Source organism: Lagopus muta, chromosome 4 (genome assembly GCF_023343835.1).
Source record: "Lagopus muta isolate bLagMut1 chromosome 4, bLagMut1 primary, whole genome shotgun sequence".
Taxonomy (NCBI): Eukaryota; Metazoa; Chordata; class Aves; order Galliformes; family Phasianidae; genus Lagopus; species Lagopus muta.
This window is the reverse complement of record NC_064436.1, coordinates 19,871,108-19,890,487: the sequence shown is the minus strand read 5'-3', so window position 1 is coordinate 19,890,487 and position 19,380 is coordinate 19,871,108. Positions and strand designations below refer to the sequence as shown.

Here is a 19,380-nt window from a genome sequence, read left to right as displayed (position 1 = left end):
TTTTTTTTTTTTTTAAATGTGAAAGCAGAGGCACCAAGGATAGTTATTTCTGGAGGCTCTTGATCGTCTAGAGGAAAATCATGATGTAAATAGAGGAGGGCTGAGAGGAAAAAGAAGTTGCAATTTGACAGGTTTCATAGTTTCAACAGTGAAGAATATTTAGAGTGGGAAACTAATGCATGATGTTGGTTGTTGTGTAAGTGTGCCACTTGCTGCAAAGCATGAAGAGTTCAGAGAGCCTGTGCAAGGCTGGTTGGCTCTCTAGCCAGGATGGTTGGATGTGGCTCCCTGCCAGCTTTGAGTGCTGGCACCCGCATTTCATTTCTCATATACCTGAGCTTTCCCAGGGCCTTTTGGATGACTACGCCTTGAGGGAAATCAGAGAAGCATGGAAGCTGCTGAGGTGATGGGAGCTCATATGCACAGAAATTCAATGGGGAGAATGTAGTCAAAGTTCTTTAGGGATCTTCTTCCTTCTCCCTTTTCAGGACAAGCCAAAGCAAAGGCAAAGCCAGCTTTGGACTCCAAATATCATAGTTGTGATATAAATCATGATGACTACTCCAGGACAAAGGAATTGCTCTTACCTAAAAATGTTTTGCATAAAGAAAATGAAGTCTCTTTCCTAGCCCATGCTTTGTGACACAAGTGTATCTGATGGGAAGGAGTTTGTTCTCCCTGCCTTACCTCCAGGAGCACCTCTGGCATTGTAATGTCTTTGAAAAGTTTAGAACTTAATGGTGTTTTCTCTCCACACAATAGGAACATGCTGCCTGCTGATGCCCTCCAGGAGAAGGTGGAGGAGGTTGCTGGTGTGGCACAACCTATGAGGTGTGGACCATGTGTGGGGGGCTGCTCATTGTTCTGGTGAGGCACTTCAGTCATCTCTTCAGGCTGCTCTTCAGCTCTGTGAGTACACTGGTTTACTTTCTAAAATATATTTTAGTCTGCTAGTGCGCCTTTATGTCTACCAGACCTGTCTGCCATTAGCAGGGACAGGACACAGCTTTCCATCGCTGTCCAGTTGAAGATGAATTTGGCATGAGTATGTGCTGTACCATGTGGTAAATATGCTGTGTTGGAGGTTACTGTCTGCTCTGCTACGGTTTACAGCAGGCAGGGATATGAGAAAATGCAATGGAGGTGTTCAAGGCTAGGTTGGATGGGGCCTGGGCAACCTGATGTAGTTCTGGATTTTAGTGGCTGGCAACCCTGCCTGTGGAATGGAGGTTGGAACTTGACGATCCTTGAGGTCCCTACCAATCCAAGCCATGCTATGGTTCTATGAGTATTGAGCTGTATTGAAAGGAGCAATTGGGGTAAGGGCTTGTACTGGTACTGCTTCTGTGCTCTTCATTTGTCTCAGATGGCTTCAGTGGAATGGGGATTTGGAGTGGGAAGGTGAGGAGTGGAAGAATGATCCTTTTCTTGGCTGCTTCCTGCCTGGAAGGTCTGTGGCTTTTCAGTGAGCTTCTGTTGTTTGAGAGCTATTGCAAAGCAGTTGCACGACTGTGGGAATGAGTTTGTAAATCACTGGTATATGTTGCATTGCCTCCTTTATGTTTATTCTCATATGGCTTTTCTTTAAAAGGTTGAATACTTGTTCACCTCCATATGAATAATATACGTGCAGGTTATGTTTTGCAGTCTAATTCCCAGGGAATAAGGTGCTGCTGTCTGTCTCTGACTGGAGCAGTCAAAATAGTGTAGGATTTCACTTATTGATCCAACTGTTCAAGAGTGCTGCACTACAGGGAAGTAAATCATGTAAACTGCAAGCGGAGGAAAGAATATCAGTGCCTTACGGTAACGCTTTTGGTCTGTGCTGAAGGGTGGTTCTGTGTGGTTATACCTCCTGCTGAACTTCCAAACCAAGTGAAAGGGCTCTGGGCTGACTTGTAGGCATGCTCTCCAAGCATCAATTACTACTTTTTTTTTTTTTTTTTTTTTTTTTTTTTTTTTACTACATCTTTAAGCTTCAGCTGCCATAGCTGATCCTGCAACTAGCAAAGGATTGGTGAGTTAGGGATATCAATTCCCTACAGCTGTTGGAAGTCTTTAATATATTCACTGTCCACTGTAGTAAAGCCTTGCAAATCACATCACAAGGCACATTCCTTGGAGGAAAATTGCTCCCTTACACTTAGATATTGCCAATTTCCACTCACTGCATGTGGACAGCCATGTTACCCAGAACCTGTGCCAGTATTGCAGTAACTGTCCTTGTGCTATGCATACTGCTGGGGGGACCTGCTCCTGGCTCTGCTCCTGCATGGGGACAGCTGGCAACACCAAGGAAGCTACCTGCTCTGTCTCAGGATCCAATTGCTGCCTTTATTGATGCTTGTCACAGCAGTAGTTCTTACAACAGTGTTGTCCTTGTGCCAATCTGTCTCTTTTGAAAACCCTATGTCAGATTTAAGGTGAGGAATGGGGAACCAGGATCTACTCCTGAGGTCACTGGGCATGGAAATGCCCTAGTGGGTTCTGCCTGTCCTCAGCAGTGCCAGGGCCAGGACTGTCCTTATGCTGGTACAACATACCTTGGTAGGCTTTGGGGCAATAGGGAGATGACTACAGCAGCTCTCATTTCACAAGGACTGAAAGGCAGCCATGAGCTGCTGGATTTGCCTTCTGCTTGCCTTTGTTAAGGCCAGGGTATTAGGTCTGCCACTAGAGCTGTGGAGCTTCTGTTCTGCCCTTTTTCAAACTGCACTTCTGGTGGTGATTCCCCCAGCATCACATAACTTGAGCACTGCTGTGCTGAGAGCAGTTAGAGGCTGACTGTTGTGAAGCCTTTTTCACGAAAAGCCACTGTTTTAACTCCTTCAGTACACGTTTGTGGTGCTGAGTGGCGTTTGCAATCTAATTTAGGGCAGCCTGGTAATGTCTAGACACTGCAATACTGATGCTTCCTTTAAGGAGCTGTTAGCAGGAATTATTTCAGTATCAGAGTTTACTTGCTGTGTGCAGCCAGTGGTCACACAGCAGTTAAATGTAATAACTCTTTAATGGCCTCTGCTTGCTGCAGTGTTGTTGCTTGCTGTCAGTGAGGCGCTTGGGGAAAAGGGACTTTCCTGAGGCTTCTGCATGGGAATTTATTGTAAAAGGGGAGCTGAGCTTTAAATTGGAGCTGTCGGGTCTGGCCTTTGGGGTGGGGAGGAAACATCTGGGGTGCCAGGGATTTTCCATGAAGAGTGGTCTCATGGCACCCTGGGAGCTGTGTAGGCTGCTAGATGACTGGCAGGCTGATGCTCATGTACCCATATTGTCCTCCAACCTCAGACAAGTCTCTTAGCTTCATCCTTTTCCATCCTTATAGTGTAAAGTCTTAATGTGCTACTGTGAGGTCAGTATCTGCTCATGTGTCTTTAAAGTAGAGCTGTGGAGGGTAAATTTGGCCTCCTGGGAGCAGCTGAGCCAGACACCTCAGTGCTTTGCATAATGTCCGTGAGCCACTCAGCACGCGCTGCCCACAGGGGTTTAATTGCTCCAGAGGACACCTAGACCTAAACAGCCACTGGGAAATGAGCAATAGGAGACAGTCTGCTGCAGAGGTCCTTTTGAATGTCAAGCTGCTGGAAACCCCCGAAGAAATACAATGCTGAAGGTTAAGAGCATTGAGTAGTGGATTTGAAGCAAATACTAAATTTTATTGCTAAAACAGTTGGGCAATGCAGTGTGCATAAATTTTAAACTTTAAATCTATCAATTGACATGGATTTAAACTTAATCAGCTGGCCACAACTTTCGTGTCCCCACCTACAGCAGCACAACCACCTGGGGCAGCTATATGCAGCATGCTAAGCAATGCAGCTGCTGTGGGATTCACAGCACGCCTGTGCCTCCCTGAGCACTCTGATATGTGTCAATAGATTATCTGATTCATAAAGCTGCTGTCTGAAAGAGATGCTGTTAAAAGAAATAGTTATTAAAAATAGTAAGAACTGTCTCTTATATTGGAGTGGCAGGGCTCCCTGTCACTGTCACTGCTGTTCCTTGCTGCTAGACGCAGCAGCTCAGAGCGATCCATCAGATTTGGCAGGATTAGGAAATGCAGGCCAGCAAATAAGCACAGTGCTGTGGGTCTTGCTGTCAGGAATTTCCCTGCACGTGCCACAGTCAAATTCAGAACTTTGCTTGGTATTATAATACAGCTCAAAGGTACCAAGAATGTCCTGAAACTGAGGTGTCTTTTTTACTGAGCTACTTCACACCAGCTTGCTAGCAAGCAATCCAGAATTATAAACGTACTTCACCTTTGCAAGATAATTTTAATTGACAAAACAGAAGTGTTATGGTTTGGGACAAGGTCAGGAAGGTGGCAATGTGATAGCAAGGAATTTGCTGTCATCAGTTGTGGTGGCCACAGTTCAGGAGCAGAGAACTGCAGTAACCTCTGTTAAGCTGTTGCTCTTTTGAAATGCAAATAATAACAGATTTCAAAGACCTACAAAAGTAATTTCAATGATTTCTCCAGCTCCTCTTCAAGCAGATTGATCTACAAAATAATTCTCTGCTGTTCTATATGTAGTTGGATTCCTTCTTATGAGAACTAGGTAGTATTTTCCTTCTGCTATCTGCTTTTCCTGCAGATCTTTTCTGATGTAAAACTACTTATTTAGTCAGGCTTGGAGATGAAGCATTTAAGCAGCAGTGATGAGCACACTATCTGAGCAAAAATTTGCAGTAATTTTCCCTGGGAATAGGTTCCTGCAGAAGGCTTTTCAACAAAAGGAAGGGCAGATCAGTGGCTCCTTTGTAGGGAGGATGGACAGGCTTTAATATTACCATAACTTCATCAGGATACATTCAGCAGACACCTGATGCTGCTTGCCCCACAGACTTCTTTAGTGTGTTATTCTGGCTCTCAGCAGCCACTGTAGCTCTCAACTCTTTGGGAGACTTCACTTGAGATGAGAGACTCAATAGACCTGAGTGAGCCAAACTGCTTCCAGCACTCTGGCTGCCCCCAGGTCTGCCAGCTTACTGGGTTCAAGAGCTGCTCTTGCCTTTCCCTCATTCAGGAAAGTTGTACTGACTTACCTCAAACCATGCTGTATGGGGACTGCTGAATCACAGCCTGAACCTCTGATCACCTGAGGCGAGAAGTGAGTCAGCCACAGGAGCACAGCGAAGACAATCGACCTGTGCTGCTGGAAGGGGTGCAGCCTGGCTGCACCCCTCCTAGACCTATTTAAGAGCTGGCTACCAGTGGGGAAGGATCTCTTCTGGAGATCTGCTCCGCTGAGTTTCCCATGCAAGCCCAGGATAGGGTGAGTGACCTTCGTTTCTGCTCTAGTACAATAACTACATAAGCCAAGCTCTCAGATATACTATATCATCTGTATATGCATTGATTGTATGCATGCCAACACCAGAAGTTGGATTTCTGTTGTGCAGATCTCCTGATATCAGCAGTGATCAATAGTTTTTGATAAAGAGGAACTTATTTCCTCACTTCAGTGTCTTCCATTTTGAGTAATGCTTAGTAGAGATGGTCACTAATGCATTTTGTACTTCCATTTTTTGAATGTTGAGCTTGCTGAATTGCATGCTGAAAACCCTTGACGTTTTTCTTGTATACTATTTTCACTTTTCATGTTTGTTGAAAAGGCTGAAAGGATGTGTCACGTTTAGACAGTCTAGAAGAAGTACTTCCTGATGTAAAAAATTAAGGCATGATGCTTTTATTGAAGAAGAGCTGAGAACAAGACTATAGGATTTTTACATTCAGGTAGTCATATGGATAAATAGACCCAGGATATTTCCTTCCAAATAGTAATAATACAGACAGGTCACAGTTGTGTCAAACACATGAGATTTTTACTTACAGAAGAAAATAAACAGAACTGTTTTGTTGGTCCCCATGAGGCTGTAGGCATGTCGAAGCTAGATACACTGAATCTAGACGTGACCCACATGTTCTCTGGGGATGTGGTATTGTATTATGTGAAGACAGTAAATCGTATGACTGCATGACTCATTTAAATATTTGACTCTATTTTGCTGATAGTATAAAGCCAAGCTTCCTTGAAGGTGGTACTTATAACTAAACTGAGACTGCTGTTTAGGTAGAAGGACATTACTCCTTTAGGAATCAGGCAGAGCTTGGATGCTTATTCCAAAAAGCTGTCAGGACTCCAACAACAGCATTGGTTTGAGGAGTGTCTGGTTTTAGTAGCTAAGCGTTCTTGAAATGTACTTTATTATTTCTGAGTGTTTGTTGTTCTTTTACAATGCAGCTGTGCTGATAGATTTCAGGATGGTATGGCAGGCATCTAAGTGACTGTTCAAAGGTCAGCTTCCTCCAGGCAGTTTTCTTTAAGATCACTTATAATTTGTGACAGTAGGGGGATTTTTTTAATAACAAGAAAGAAGAAAACATCTTCATTTACCTTATGACAGGTGTGAGCACAGTGAGTAAGGCATTCATCTAGGCTGCAGCAAAAAGGCTTCAAGTTCTTGTAGTAAACTGGATGCAGTGGAGATTGTGTCCTTAGTTGTGGACTATTGGCTGGGCTGGGAGGGAATGTGCTGCTGCTCTCTCCAATGCTTTCATTGAACAGTAAAATATCTCATCTATTTTCCTTGCACCATAAGGCAGCATAAACATGTGAAAAATGAGCTCGGATTTGCATATGATATTTATATAGAATTATGCCTATATTCATGAAAACATCTGTATTTATAGATTCAATTTAAATTAACCATTTTTTCACTAGAAGAGCACATACGTATTTTATTCTTAACCCTTTGGTGCTACCATCTGTGAGACATTTTGCTAACACCAACTAAGCCTAACTGCTCTTTATGAGGCCTGCTAATAAATAAATGGAAGCAATTAAATCTGAAGTGGGTGGTGCTTCTGTGGTTGTCCTGAAGAGTTGGAAAGTGTGTGGTTGAAGAAAGTTTTCAAATTGGGTAGAAGAGTTCTTAGTCTGTGAAATTTGTGTTACTGAAGAAGGAAACATGATTCTGTATCTCTTTAACAGTTGTGAGAACCAGTGAAGAGACTGAGATAGCTTTTTTTTAGGAAAAAAAGTAGAACGCTTGGCCTTGGTTAATTGGTATCCTTCCCATTTAAATAGAGTCAGGTGCCTTTTGAGTTGGCTAAAACCAACCATGGAATGTGTAAAATCATGACCTGTGTACTTACTATTGATCCAACACTATTTGCACTTTGACTAATAAAAATTCTAGTTAGCCTTGAAGATGAGAGGATCTTGTTTCATTTCTGGTTCAGAATTTGAAGCTCTGGCCTTTTCCCTCAGTTTGGTACTTGACAGTTTTCTTTTTGCTTGTTTTATCTTGCGTTTATGAAAATACTGTTTGCAAAATGTTTTTAGAAGCTGCCCATATGGTGCTGAGTTGAGTTACCCAAACCAGAATGAGTCATTTGGCAACAGGTTGAATCTGAATGTTCTTTTGTTTGCTTGCTGTACACTGCGTGATTTAAAGCACGTGTTAGGAAACGTTATGGTGCAGTGCATTTTTGCTCAAAGAAACCATCAAGGTCTGGGTCTCCTTGTGCTGGATGCAGCACTTGAATATTTAATGGGAGGTAAAAGACATCAACCAAGAGGGTATGGGAAGATTGGCTTTTCTTTATTTTTCTTTAATCAAAATCTTGTGCTGATATATTTCAGCCGTTCAGATTTGTGCTGTGGATTGGTCATAGCAGAACACTGTGTGCTTGTCTCCGTCCCTTCTCCTTGCAACTGCAGTATTGCGTCCCTGCATGGGGCTGGTCCTCCCAAGCCAGCACAGCCCAAGCACAACCACTGAGCAGCGAGACTTTCCCATGCTTGTTGTCTTCCTTTGATAGCACAGGTGTTTTGCAACAGACAATATCTTCGGCTTATTCCATTGACTCCAAGTACAGTGCATCCCTTAGTGTGAATTCAAGTATTGTGCTGACTTCAGTAGCTGACAGTTAGGGGGGTTCTGATGATTGACTGTAAAGCCCCCAAGCACAGCGTGTGCTGCATATTGCTGACAGAATTTAACAGCAGCTTCTCAGCTTTCAAGATTTCCTTCTTGAAAGCATGGAGGAAAGGCTGATGAGTAGAAATTTTTACTGTGACGCTAGAAATTAATACCAGTGCATAACTGATTAATGTCCTCAGCACTATCTAATTTCCCATGTGGAACAATCATCACAACTTCAAGCAAGCTTTTGTACGGATGATGTTTTTGGCTTAGGACTCTCTTTTGCTGCCTGACCATGAAGTAAGTTTTCATCAAAGAACTTCTGCAATTTGCTGGAGCAAAGAATTGTAGTGGTGGTATTTGGACTAGGAAGTTTTTGATGATAGGGTGAATATTTTGCCAACTGAAAAGAAGGGATTAAGTGGTAATGTGAAAGACCAGGAGATGGGATGCTCTGGCCTGGTTTTGAGGGATAAGGAAAAACCAAGGGTAATGATAAAGTTAAGTTGAGGCGGGGTGGATGGGGAATGACATCAGAAGAAAAGGTGAACAAAAATAACAGAAACATAAACTGTCCTTTTTTTACACCTGCTTAATTGAAGTACTAGCAGAAAGTTGATGCCTAGTGCTTGGAGAATAATTTTTTAAAAATGTGCAATGGTGCAATGAGCCAAACGGGGCTAGCGAATAAGAAATAGCATTTGAAATCTTTCAGTTATTTAGTGGGTTGCATCCTTGGAAGAAGGCCAACCAGATTTAAATAGAAAAGGATTGAGAAAACCCTCAAAAATAAGGTTGAGTTGATCTGGCAAGATGTCAACTGTGTTATTTCATTCCCTATGGCATCTTAATCCTCCGTCCTTCTTCTGAATGACTTCCTAAATAACAGTACCTCTGTGTTAAGGGTTTTGTTAGTTCTCCAGCCTTCCCAAACTCGTACTGCTGCACGTAATGATGCCATGCATTTATTTGGAGCTTATGAAATAGTTACCTGAAACCTCCAAGTCATTAGTAAGCTTTGGCTCAGATTTGTTTATTTTCAATGAGATGTTTATGGAATTGTAATTCTACAAGGAGCTGGGCACCAATTAGAAGGACACAGCAATTTGATAGAAGAGAGAACTGAAATAAACATTCTGGGACTCATATGCAGGAAGGTGGTTTTTCTAGACCTTGATTTCCCAATGGCTTGAGTTTACAGCATTTCCATTCCAGGAATTTTATTAGAGCAGCAGAGGTCTCAATATTTTCATTGCAGAGGCTGTAAGGAAAGGCTGCCCAGACTCACTGCATTCCCTTGTCTGTCCTCTGGGAGTCACAGTTACTTGCCCTTTACAATGCCTTCCAAGCTGCTGGGCATGTAACTTCTGATAACTCCAATTCATACTTACATGAGTGCTATATTCATCTGTTTCAAAGAATTCCTATGGAATTCTGCTAAAAAAAGCCTTGTTTATTAATTTTTTTCACTAACCAGTATGATTTTTTTTCTGTTACTTATTTTGTGTACCCAGTGCTCTTGAATGTCAGAGCACTTTCATGTTTATTTTTCTATTTTCTGTTGGTAGGCGACAGAGTCTTTACTGAGTGGTAAAACTAGGTCAGAATGGTGCTATGTGTTCAGTGATTAGTAGAAATTGGGCCTATATTGTGCTCAATTTATAGGTCACAGTGCTTAAATGACTTTTATGTCAGAAGATGCAAAATTAGGTTGGACTCTAGTCTCTAGTATTTTTTTACCTGCTGATAATTCTATGTAATTTTAAGAGCTGAAAGAGTAATTGTACTCTAATTACTGTCAATGCAATTGTATATCTTGTGTAAGTCTGCCCTTAAAGGTAGAGCACTACTGGAAATGGCATTCTTTGGTTTGGCTAGTGGCCTGTGATGATGCAACTGAGTGCATTTACTGACATACTTAAACCCTTCGGGTAGGTTTGATGGGTCACTTTTGCAGCTGCTTTATGGGCTTGGATAATCGTGCATACTTCAGGTATGCATCAGTCATCAACAATCAGAGAGAATGCTTTTTTTTTTTTTTTAACTATCTGTTGTATGGACTGTAAGGAAATCATCCTTCTGCAACAAAGCATGAGGGGATACAGGAATATGTATGAAAGGAAAGTAACGTGTTGCAAGAGCCCAGAGAAGTCAGCAAAGGAATATATATGTAGCTAGACTGGAATCTTCAGTTGCAGCATTATTATCTAATTAACTGAACAGACCATTTTATCTTGCAAGAGTGCAAACCTTTTGTTTTAGTCAGCCTGTGGGAGTTTGAAATTCCTTTTACCCGCTGTTCATCCTTTGTGCTAATGGATTGTCCATAATTAAAATCTAAACAGTGTTTTGTTACTTTACTTACACTGTTTTGCTTGCTGTGACAGTGGTAAGGAGATGGTGGTGGTGATGTTGTGCACGACAAGTCATGCAACAAGTTTTATGAGCCCAACCAAATGTTTTGTTATCTTGGGATACTGATGTGTTAGACTGACTGCCTAATGTTGGTGCTATTTTGCTGCTCCTTCTTTTATCATGACTTGAAGACTTTTCAAAGATCTACCAGCTTTTTGTATTTCAGAGGGATTCATTTTGCAGTATTGTAGCACCAAAGAACACTAGATTTTATATTTACAAGTGAGCTTTTTTTTTCCTAAATGATTTCTTAGTAATTTATAGGGTGTTTATTTGTTGTGTGAAGTTTGGATGATGACCATCAAATATTTATTGATGGTAATGTCATCCGAAATCTGGGAAGAAAAGTCTCTAACTCCAGTGTGGTATTAGAAAGCAGCCTTTCTTTATTCCTCAGACAAGTGTGTTTTCTCAGAGTTCAGGTTCTACACTTGAAGAGTTACTACATGCATACGCAGTACATCAGCATACATATTCATTCTTTTCCAGAACTGATTAATATATACTAATATCCCTCTGGGCATGCGTGCTCTTCTGCCACGTACTTTGTCCCTATTTTTCTATCATCAGCTTCATCATGGAGACTTTTGGCTGACCTTTAGTTGCTTTTCCCAAATGTGGCAAACTTCCATTGCTTGTTAGGCCATAATGAGCAATTTCCAAAACAATATATGTGAAAATCCAAGGTAAATGTCTTTGCACCTGGTGAAATGCAAAGATAAGTAGTCTGTGACTGTATTGCTTCTTGTGAAGTAGAATCACTGAGGGAAATATGGCTGTTCACACAATAAGCAGAGTTGAAAAAGAAAGTTTTAGAAACTAGCACTCATTGGTTTCTTTTGCTAAAGTAATATACTGATTCCTATTGCTAAAGAAATCAGCGTTTATCAGTAGCTTTGGCCTAGTTTATTAGCAACCAAATAACAGGTAGAATTTCTGTGCTGCAAGCAATTTTTGTGAAGTGTGATTAATCAATACAAATAAATCAAAGTCCAGTCTCTTAATTCCAAAAGAAAGAAAAAATAATTTGAGAGCAGTTTGCAATAGACTTAAAAACCAAAGCTGTGTTTGAACATGCCTGAAGAGTAACTGGAAAAAAAGCTGGATATAATTTTAAGCTTTTTGACTTAATGGAATTATTGCAAAAACTAACTCTGATTATTAAAATAGTTTGTTCCCACATCAGAACATTAACTGATGTCTCAAAATTTGGTCTGTTTGGATGTAAATTAGATGGGTCTGTTAACGGTTGCAGAAGTTGGTAGAGTCAGCACTGACTGGAGATGTCTGAACCCTCTCCATTCAGTCTGTTCATTCTGCAGGGCTGTTGCTGGTATTAAAATATAGATATGTTATTTTGTTTCTGCTCTTCCATTTATTGTTTGAGAGTTAAGAGTCAAAGGACTAAGTTGGTAGAGCTGAGTATGGGTCAGTAGCCTCAGAATAGACCATGAAAATGTTCAGTTCTTCTAGGTCACTTCTTTCTTTTTTAATTAATAAAATAATAACAGTAATTAAAGTTATTACAGCCAGACCAATGGATATTGAACAAAATTATGGTTGCAAGAAAGGCTTATGTCTTTATAATTAAAGAAAAAAACGAAACAAAAAACAGTAGATCATATCCTAGTATTGCTTAGACAGCATTCAGAATTTTAAGCTCTAAATAATTCTGTTGTTCGTTTTGATATCCTGAACCTGATGTCTAGTTAAGAAGACTGGAGCAGGAAGATTAGCACCAGGAAGAGGCAGGTATTTAAAATTCCCCTGGGGGAAAAAAAAAAAGCTAAAAACACTTCTCATTTGACACCATTTAAATCAGTCAGTTCTGATATGAATGTGTGCCAAGTATTTGGATCCATGGTGTACGTATGCTTGGATTGTAAAGCTCTAGGGAGTTCTTCACTGTAATTTAGCAATTATCCTCCTGCAGACCCTTGTCTATCAAGAGGCAGTCAACTGATTGTGTGTGCACAATCTTAATCAGAGAAGTGCAGAATAAAATAGACTGACGCCACTGATCACTGATAGTTTCAGAAGATGACCAGCAACAGCCATGTGAGGAAATTCTGGTGTTAGAATCCAGAATGCATGATGTCTGGTACCTTGTGCTGGGCAGACTGCAAGCAGAAGCAAAACAGCTCTTCTCCGGAGTCGTCGTTGTTGTACTCACCTGCCCCAGGTAGCCCTGTAGCAGGTTAGATGTGCAGGGAAAATAAGGACCCAGTCACCATGCCTCACATGAATGCAGTAACCTTCTGGCTGAGAAGACCACAAGCTTTTAACAGCTTTGGGTTTTGTGTGTGCTCATATTCTATTAGCTGTATGCCTTCCTGGAATACTGTGTGTGAATAGCTGAGCTTTAAATGAGCTTGCTTTGATAATAAAAGAAACACCACTGTGTTATTTGGTGCTCTGTTTCTCAGCTGGGTAAATTAGCCATGTTACCCATCTCTTAGTGAGTGAGCTCATTTAGATTTGAGATACAGATGTGGGGAATTACTTAAGAATTTAGGCTTTTAGGACATTCCTGAGTAACTCTCACTATGTACACACACTTCTATTTCATAGTCTTTTTTGTTTGACTCCAGCTTGATTTAGTTTAGCCTACTTCCTAATTACACCAGAACAATTTTCTGCTCACAGATTACTTTAAGTGTTGTATTTTGTATTTGCATCCCATGTTATTCCAACTTAACGCAGATTTCAAATGTAGATCAATCCTTACCATTCAAAACCTCAGAATTATCTCCACCTTTTTTGAAAGGCAAAATCTTTAAATCAAAGAACTAGAAAGTGATCAAAATTCTGGCAGTTTTGTTGAGATTATAAGTAGAAATAGTTAAGTAGGATTGTCATTCCTAAAGGATGAGCGATGAAAATCCAGGCCCAGGAGTAAACTGTCCAGAACTTAGCATTTGTGTAACCTAAAAATGCTTCAGAAAAGGAAGAAAGCTGAGTCCTGGAGTGTGGTGGGTATTCACTGGGGTCACAGTAATCTGGATCAGAATCCTGCCAACTACAACCAACAGGGATGTACATGTTGGTAAATAACACACTTAATATCAGCTTACTGGAAAATTTTCAGTTATATTTTTGATGATGTTTGCCAGGAAGAAAAAAAGTTAATGCCTCATCCCCATGAATAGAAGCTCTGAAATTGTTTTGCTCTATTTGCAATTCTCTTAGCAGCAGGTACAACTCAGATAGAAGAAACTGATCAAGTGACAGTGCAGAAATTATACAAATATCTTGCTGAGACCACATCAAACAGAATTAATTCTCCAGATCAGATGTCCTGAGTTTTTACTTCTATGAGCTCCAAAAGTATGCTTTCAAAATTGATTAGAGAAAGAATCATAATTCTGCATATGTAAGTGGCTGTTAGGATGTAAGGGAAGGAAAAAGCACTTGTCTGAACAGATCTGTGGTCAGCTCAAGTACTTCATGCAATTGAAAGCTGAACAGCAGAGCTGTTTGTTGTGGATGATGGAAGCATACAGGGCTCAAAAGACTTAAAACTGAAAAGTTGAGCATGGGTTATGATGTGCCATATAGTATCTTTGTAAAGGGATTTTGATCCCAAAAATCATTGAAAGAAAGTACATAAATATTTCTTCTGGCATGCAGCCACCGATGTCTGATGTTGGCCACCACTGGAGAATGCACACTAGGATAAATGTCCTTTTGGTTTGTTGTGGTATACCAGCATAACATTCACTGGTGAGCTGAAGTAAGGGGCATTGAAACAGAAGTGTAATATTTCAGATAGTCAGTAGGGAGAATGAGGAATGTGGCTTAGTGGGCAGTATTGGTGGTAGACGTTGGTTGGACTGGATGATCTTAGAGTCTTTTCCAACATTCATGATTCTAAGAACAAACATGTGGAGAGAAACAGGAAGCCTGGCAATGATCTATGAGCTACTGTCCCACACTGTAACTACGATCACGATATGTGAAGTGGATTGTGTAGCTATTTCATATAAAATTGGAAACTATATCTGAAGTTCTGGATCCACCAATCACAGTAAATTAAAGGACAGGATCTTGAAATGTTTCTTTGTGTGTTCATTCCTCGTTCTGCCCTGGAAGTACTGTAGGTGATGGACACCTTGAGCAAGGTGCCAGCTTTACTCCTGATAGTAAGCAGAAGGCACAGTGCACAGAAAGCATGTGATGGTATGTCTTGCACGCAGTGAAGCAGTGAAGGATTTCCTTCGCACAAATTAAGTCAGAGACTTAGCAAAGTAAGTGAGGAAATAAGATTTTGGATTAACAAATGCACAGGGACTATCTTCAATTTCTAACTGCTTCTCCTCACCTGGTTATTTCTGAATGAATTGATTAGGTGGTTTCCTCCCCAAGGGATAGCATTTGTTTTTCATACCTGACTTGAGTCTCTTTTATTTTTGCTTGCATTTCTCTTTTGAAAAACACAAAGATAAATTTAGTCAAATGAACCCGTAACAAACGTGACTGTCCATGTTTTTGTTCTTCATAAAACCACTTGCACAACAGGGTCTTAACTGTCTATACTGCTATTTCTGGAATTCCAATTATTGCAAAATGATTTTGTGGGCACTGTGTTACCACATAAAGCAAAAACAAATTTCTCCTTTGCCAAGCAGACTTCACCAGCACATGCTCTAGGATAATGTGTTTACAAGATGCACAAGACCTCTTTAAACAGAGGTGGGATGGTCCAGATTGCACACAAGCAATTACACTTGCAGGGCTCCCAGCTAACAGACCACTGCATCCTGCTCTGTTGCCAGGAAACAGCTCCTATTTTTCTCCCCTTATTTTTGGCGTCTGCTTCTAGCTCACTGCCAATTTCCATGTTCTGCTGCACCCTGTGGTTTCATTCAGCAAAAGTTCTGTCTTAGTTTTGGTTGCCCTGAATATTGCAGTATTTATATGTTCAGGACTGAGTATGATGTCCTTCATGGGTGGAAATATGCAATAGCACTTCTCTTGTGTCAGACTGGGGGTGGCTGATGTACCCTGGAATCCACTGTTTCCCACGCTGCCTTTATACAGAAGCAGAACATGAGAGGCCAGCAGGGAGAATCCACATTAAAATGAGCAAATCAACCTGATATGGGCTGGGGAACACAGAGTTGGTGGTAGACTGGTATGGAGTCTTTTTGACCCAAGTTTTTGCAGAACAAATCCATAAAGCATTTTTGTCATTATGGACTGTGTGGTCTTGCTATAGAATAAATGGGCTATAACTCTTATCCTTAAATATTAACACTCACAAATGTTTTATCTGTAAACAGAAGATGATTTAAGTAGTTGATATATTGACAGTGATATGCTATCAACCTGGCTTCTGTCAGGCATGCTTATAAGCTGGGAAAAGTTGCTGAATGGGCATAATAAAGTTGCTAGTAGAAATTAGCAGGCACTTGTTTACCTGCTGGCCTTTCAGCTGGAAGTTGTTTAAGAATAATTCTTAGTTTGCTACTTGGTTATTTACTTAACCCTATAGTGTGGATGGTATCAGCATTTGGGGCACAGAGATGAATGATGAGATGTCTTCCATAAATGCCAGTGTGGCTAAAAGCTGAATCATTTATTCTATGTACTTGTTTCCCGGGTCAGCCAAGGAATCCAGCATCCCTCAAAGGATGGGATGCCAAGCCAACATCTCCACAAGGAATTGGAAAAGGAGATGGATGCAAGGCAGCAAAGTCACGTTAGATCTGTCTCTGTCCAAGTCCAGATGGTTGTAAGATGCTAAGCTACAAAAAGGCTGCAGAAAGCTACTACATGTATTTATCCTAATAGCCCATAAATCTTACTTTCTAGAAAAGCATGAGCTGATCATTGCACAACAGTGAAGGTCTCTTGAGGAGTACCAATTGTGTGCCTTTACTGTTGGCTAGAACCCCAGAAGCTAAAAGTACTTTGAGTTTAGATGATTCTTTGTAGTATGGGCTAATCTGAAGGTAATGAGTGTAGGCTGGATACCTCACACCTGATTAGCATTTGGCTACAGCAGTTCTTTACTTAATTGAGTCAGTGCTACAGAGAAGTCAGAAGATTAATTCTATTGTTCCTTCTTTATCTATACTGCATTCACATCTGTAAGTGCTAGTCATGTGGTACTATACCTGTCCTTGGTCTTTTTGACTACAAGCTGTAACACCTCTCTGTTCTGCAATTAATCAGTTGCATGTTTATCCCTTGAAGACAAATGGGGAGGAGAGCAAGCAGCTTATGAAGCAAGTTGGCTGCTTCTGAGATGTGACCTAGAGCATGAAGCTCAGGGTTCATCACAGCAGCTGCAGTAGCAAAGTATCTGGGATGACTGCTCTTGCTATGTATGCGGATGGTCAAGCTTGGTTGGTATAGGAGAGTGGAACCAGCAAATAAGCAGCACCTGATATAACAAGCAATGAGCAGTTATGGCTGTAACTATACTTTTTTTTTTTTTTTTTTGTCAAATGGTATTTGTTATCCTGTTCAGCTGTGCTGTAGGGGTTTGACTCTGATGATGTGTCACAGTGCACTAATATTAAGTCTGCTGCAGAGAGAAATCTGAGCTGTAGAAGAGCTGAAGCTATTTTTATATTGTTTAAGGGTATGTTGGAGGAAAAATGTGGCCAAATCAACTTCATTTTAGATTGAATTCAGATTCAGAAGGCATCTATAAATGCGGATTGTGTCAGATCAATACAAGTTAGTGAAGGCTAGAAGGCAATTGCAGCAAGAGTGGCAATAAAATTTCTGGCCCAAGTACTCGGAGAAAACAGATTTAGTAGCTCAGCTGGAAGAAATAATCTGTTTTAATTAAAAAGAGCTGCAATGGAAGTGTGTGATGTAGTGGCAAATGTCCATAGTTGAGGCATCATTGGGCTTAAAGCATAACTGGGTAGTGCTAAAGAAACTTTCTAGCTCAAAACACTAACAGTTACAGAACTAGAAAATAACACTGGCCTTTGGAAGAGTGCACATGTAGAGTATGATCCGTGTTGAAGTATAATTAAGGCTGCACATTCAACTTTGTTATTAGCTCTTCTCGAGTGCTGAAGTGTTCAAACTTGGCAGTAGATTAAAGAGTTAGAAGACACTGTAGCTTTTATTTCTTTTAAAAAAGCATGTCTTCCTCACAAGCAGAAACCAAGTTTGTAAATCAGGCATGCTCCAGCCATAAGGATTGGTGATCCCTTCACAACATCACTGGTGCATGAAGATCCAGAACATTGCCTTGGGCTGTAGTCTCTAGGATAGCCTCTTCGGTGATCAGGGAAAAGGAGGCCCTCAAGATGCATCAAGGAAGATGTATATATCAGTCTTTTTGGCCTGACAAGATTTGTGTTTACATAGCTCTGTTTAATTACTGTGCATTCATGCGCCAGCCTGAAGAGACTGCTTATGAGCTGATCCAGACCTTTGCCATCCAGAGTGATTAGCAGATAAGTCAGAATGTCAAGCAATGTCCTAGTCTATTCTAGCATAGTAGTAGATTCTGAAGTATTTCACAGTATTTGGGACATAATTTGGAAAATATATCTTGCTGTTCTTAGCATAATACCCTGTGATTAATTTTACTGTGGTTCAGAGGTTCAGCTCTTTCTGAGGCAAATGGGTACAGCCCCATTTACTTGAGAGAGCTTGGTATTTAGACATATAGATTACATTTAGAGGCTTATTCTGAAATTTGCTTTAGCGTGAGACCTTGTTATGCCCCAGGTCTCTTTGTACAGGGTAGAAATGGGCTCAGTGACATAGTAAAACTGCTTCTACAGAAAAGTAATATTCACAGATAACGAGAAGGTCAAGAACTTAAGGAGTCATTCAATGTGGAAAAAGACTGTAATTACCAAACCTACAGTAAGCAAAGTCTGTTTATTGCTATAATAATCCCTTAATGTAGGAACCTCCTGAACTATCAGGTCCCATCCCTGTTTTTACTAGGCAGTACTGACACATCAACCCTTTCACAAACCATCCAGCAAGATCTTAAGACAACTTTTTTGACCTGCCTGCTTCTGTTGGGAGACTGTTCCACAATTCACTGTTATTATGTCCCGAGAAAATCTAATTCCTTAAGTTTAAATGTATTCCTAGTTATTTTCTAACCATGCACTTCTTGTTTTGGTATTTTTTTTAAACCCACCATCTCAACAAATATGCTGTAAAGAGTGAATTCAGTTTTGATACTGTCATTGTTTTCCATAGGACCCATGGTTTTCCAGCTGTCCTAATTGCATCAGGTCATTGCATGATGTCATTTTATGGGGTACCTATGGAAAACTGTGGTAGATAGGCTGGTTTGATTCCTTTCTGATACAGTGCTGCACCTCTGCAAAAATAAGAGTAACTTCCTTTTTGTTTTGGTTTGTTTTTCATCCCTGAGAAGTGCCTTAGGCCTTCAGAAGGATCTGGGAGCTGGTATCTTCTGCCTTAAATCAGATGAATATAAAAAATCTGGGAGTCGGGATGATTATTCATTGTAATTTTATACAAGAGTCAATACTTGAGAATGCTGATGACAACACAGCATTGAATACAGCTCCCATGCTGATTTGGTCATCCAGAGTAAGAATGCATTGTTTGTTGGAGTGGAGGCCAAGCAAGTGACTCCAGCTCTAGGACGATTTCAGATGGAATGTTTTCAATTTGATTTTTGTCTGTATGAAAGAGAGGAGGGCCCATGTTGTTCTCTCCAGGATTTTTTTCCTTAGGCTGTTGGCCATCAGTTTAAACTGAAAGAGCGATTCCAGGTAGAACTTAAAGTAGTTTTGGAAAGTTGGTATTCTTGTCAGAAAATTTGATACCCACACTTAATTTCTTAATATTGTACATAAATTTTCCTGCTTTACTGTTTAACAGATTTCCCCTCAGTTTTAAAACTTTCAGAAACTGACTTTGTAAAACAAAAAATTCAAAGTAAATGGAGGTGACATTTCAGAAAATAGTAATAAAAAAGCAGTGCTCTTTCCAAAGGGGAAGGGTGATCAAACACACATCTACTTATTTCACTTCCAGATTATATCCCATTTCTATAATGCATTAGTTATT

The 19,380-nt window shown here is 40.5% G+C and overlaps 1 long non-coding RNA gene across 5 annotated transcripts in view; it reads left to right on the top strand.

Moving 5' to 3' along the window:
- Window positions 1-19,380, top strand: part of LOC125692101 (uncharacterized) — a 208,112-nt gene that overhangs the window by 132,138 nt on the left and 56,594 nt on the right. For all 5 annotated transcript variants that reach the window (XR_007376454.1, XR_007376453.1, XR_007376450.1 and 2 more), the window contains one exon: window positions 763-909. This is a non-coding gene — a long non-coding RNA (uncharacterized LOC125692101). The remainder of the gene's footprint in view (window positions 1-762; window positions 910-19,380) is intronic.